The sequence below is a fragment of the Ochotona princeps genome, chromosome X (assembly GCF_030435755.1).
Source record: "Ochotona princeps isolate mOchPri1 chromosome X, mOchPri1.hap1, whole genome shotgun sequence".
NCBI classification, from domain to species: domain Eukaryota; kingdom Metazoa; phylum Chordata; class Mammalia; order Lagomorpha; family Ochotonidae; genus Ochotona; species Ochotona princeps.
Genome location: NC_080865.1, coordinates 43952079 through 43955921, shown reverse-complemented (window position 1 = coordinate 43955921; position 3843 = coordinate 43952079).

Sequence of the window (3843 nt, the reverse complement as noted above, 5' to 3'; positions counted from 1 at the left end):
TTTGGTTTGATCATCTTGAGTTTTTCTTTCAAAAGGGAAATCTGATAAAGGCTCTGCTTCAAAACAATATTAAAGAAGCTTGATTTTTAGACCCAAGTGCAATTACAGTGCAATTCTGATTTTGAGTCCCCATTTACTGCTTGAGTATGGGCAGCTAATGGTTTATGTGAGAATTCCATTTTATCAGCATAATATCAAGAACAGCCCAATCTTCGATAAAATAAGACTAAAGCAATATTCTGGTACAAGAATTTAAGTGATATTTTCAGTAGATGCGTCTTTGCTGCTCTTGGTATTCTCATCATTGCCCTGAACTTGCTTGATCCTCTATGCCCAAACATGTAGGGATGCATGTTATTCCTTCAGCTTGTCTGCCATCCCTACCCCCCGCCTCTTAAAATATGCAGCTCAAACCACGAAGGTGTCCAATCTCATTTTGTGAGATTTTCCCTTAGTATTCACTTCACTGGTAAATGAATTTTGTTATATGATGACCTTTTGAAAGTTTGTGGGAAAATGGAATTAAAATGTTTATTTTGGTGTGAGAAATTTTTTATGTGCATAAATTTTTCATAATAGGCATTTCCCACAAGCTATGTGTTAGGTCGGAGAGAAATCTCTCATCCACTAGTTTACTTCCCAAGTGCTTGTAATGGCATCAGGCCTGGCATTTGAAGCCATGAGCCAGAACTCAATCCATGTCTCCCATGTGGGTGAAAAGGATTCAGGTTAGCCAAGCCATCACCATTATCTCCCAGAGTCTGTTTTACCAGCAAACTGGAGTCAGGAGCACAGCTGGCCGAGCCTTTAACCCACTCATTCCAGTATGGAACACTCCCATGAACTTTTTTTTTAAAGATTTATTTATGTGAAAGATATTTTCCATCCCCAGATGGCCACAAGGGCTAATGCTGTGCCAGGCCAGATCCAGGAGGTTTTTCTGCATCACATGCATTACAGAGGCCCAGACACTTAGACTGCACGCTTTTCCCGGAAGGAAGTGAAGTAGTCTTGAATTCTTAAAGGGGGGCCACTTGGGATGCTGGTGCTGTACCTACCATATAAACTATAACAATTCCCTAGTTGCATTTCCTTTGCTGCCTACAAAAAACTCTTCCTAGAGTTGGAACTCAGTTCCTCAGGGTAGTTTTGATGGAGTCCGTTCACTCCACAGCCTCCCCAGGTTTTAGTTCTAGTCCTCATGACCGTATTATTTGAGCAACACCACTGGATAATCCGTACGGTGTGAGTCTGTGCCTAGGCACCCTGCAAATGCCTTACTAATTTAAAAAAAATACACTTGTGATTACAATCAGACTTTGTATTAGGACAATTTATTCTGGTCTTCACAGTGACTACGGCAGAAGTGTAACCACTATTGGTGACACAGTTGAGAAATAGATATTTGAATTTACCTGTGGTTATATGGTGGATGGCAGTGTATTGCCATGCAGATCTTCGATTTCAGAGTCAAGGTTTCTTGGGATTTTTAGAAAGAGATGTATTTGCACACTTATCAAGAGGAGAGAGAGAGATCTTGCTAGTTTACTCCCCAAATGGCCACAATGACCAGGGCAAGGCTCAGCTGAAACCAGGAGCTTGTTGGTATCCCACATGACTAGCAGGGGCCAAGGTACTTGGGCCATCTGCTGCTTTTCCAGGCACACTAGCTGAGAACTGGGTTAGAAATGGAGCATCCCTTCTCTGCCTTTTAAATAAGATGAAGTGCAGAAGTGGAGCAGCTGGGATTCAAATTGGCAGCCATGAGATACCCATATGGGATACCAGGTAGCAGTTTTACCCAGTTCTTGGTATCTTAATCCCATTGCTTGTATGGCCTCTAGTTTTTTTTGTTTGTTTTTTCCCTCCAAGCTCTAGATATATGGCTTATAAGTTATGTTTTCTCAGAACATACCATAGTTTGGGCTGTTTTGGTAAAGGAAAATTAAAAGGACAAATCATTCCTTCTGAGGAGGATTAGAGGCCATGTATTGTAAATTCAGCAAATCACTTTGCAAGTTACCACCTGTACCTTAGCCATGAATAATGTCAGCCTTCATTTTAGAAGGTTTCAAATCTTGTACTGTTCCCTGGGGTAAAAATTATCAAGTTGCTGTATTTCCCAAAGTTTTTTAAGTAGGCTGAAATAAAATTGGGGGAGTCTTGATTTCAACCCTTTAATGTTCCCTTGACCCAATTACAACTTGGTCTGAAATAGAAATAGGTTAGAAAGAATTACAGCTGGATTCTTTAAGCATTCAGCCAACTTATTGGCTTCCCCTTCAATGTACTTTACAGTTAGTTGCCTTGGACAGCCATAGGCATCACAAAAATGTTATTGTTCAGAAGATACTTAGGTTAGGACCTGCTTAAATTGCTTTCATGACCGGTTTGATAAGCTACTGAGAAACAGCTCCACTGCATTCACTTTGTCACCTTTCAGATGAATCTTGGCTGTTTCAAGGACTTACCATGTTCTCAGTAGATACAGATTTGTACTTGTAAACATGCAGTGATCTACTGTACATTTTAAAAATATATTTTTATTTTGAATTTTGCATTAGGTGGTACAATTTCGTATAGGCTGGGATTCCCCCCCCCCAAACTCCCACCCCCCTGTACATTTTATTTTAAAGTGTTTTTGGGGTCTGGCGCAACAGCATAGTGGTTAAAGTCTTCACCTTGAACGCACCGGGATCCCATATGGGCACCGGTTCTAATCCCGGCAACCAGCTTCCCATCCAGTTCCATTCTTGTGGCCTGGGAAAGCAGTTGAGGATGGCACAAAGCTTTGGGACCCTACACCCGCGTGGGAGACCTGGAAGAGGCTCCTGGCTCCTGGCTTCAGATTGACTCAGCTCTGGCCGTTGCAGTCACTTGGGGAGTGAACCATCGGATGGAAGATCTTCCTCTCTGTCTCTCCTCTCTGTATATCTGCCTTTCCAATAAAAATAAATAAAATCTTTTTTAAAAAAGTTTTATTTGAAAGGCAGATATACAGAATCTATTTATTTATTTATTTATATTTCCTGCGCCCCCTTCCCAAATCCCCTCCCCTCCCCACATTCCCCCCATATTATTACTATAGCATAGCTCTTCATTAACAGTCACATGTTCATCATTGTGGGCATGGGCAATGGCAGAGAGTCTAGCCTCCCATTGGCAAGATACAGCTAATAGTTTCATTAGTAGTTCATCTTTGATCTGGAAGTAGAGATGCACACTGCACTGCATCCTCACATCTGGACATGATAGTCTCCATTACACAGTCACCACACATCACTCTTTATATATATATATATATATATATATATATATATATATATATATATATATATATATTATTAATTACATTGTATTATGTGACACAGTTTCATAGGTACTGGGATTCTCCCCACCCCTCCCCAAACCCTCCCCCCATGGTGGATTCCTCCACCTTGTTGCATTACCACAGTTCAAGTTCAGTTGAGATTCTTTCATTGCAAGCATATACCAAGCATAGAGTCCAGCATCTTATTGTCCAAATTCAACGGCTTGTTGGGGAGACCATCTCTGGTCTGAAGGTAGAGCCGAGAGAGTATCATCCCTATCAATTAAAAGCCCTAACACAACATCAGCAACAATTTATAACGTTATGGAATTAATTGACATGGTATTGAGTAACCAACATGTTAAAAAAAAATGCAAGTTCTTTACCACATCCTGTGACTCCTTCGTTGACATTTCAATTTTAGTTTATACATGACTGGGTTCTATACACCTTAAAATGGGTACAGATTACTATTCAGCTGTCTCGTGTCTATTCTCATTATAGTATTTAGCATTATATAGTGTTGAAGCATA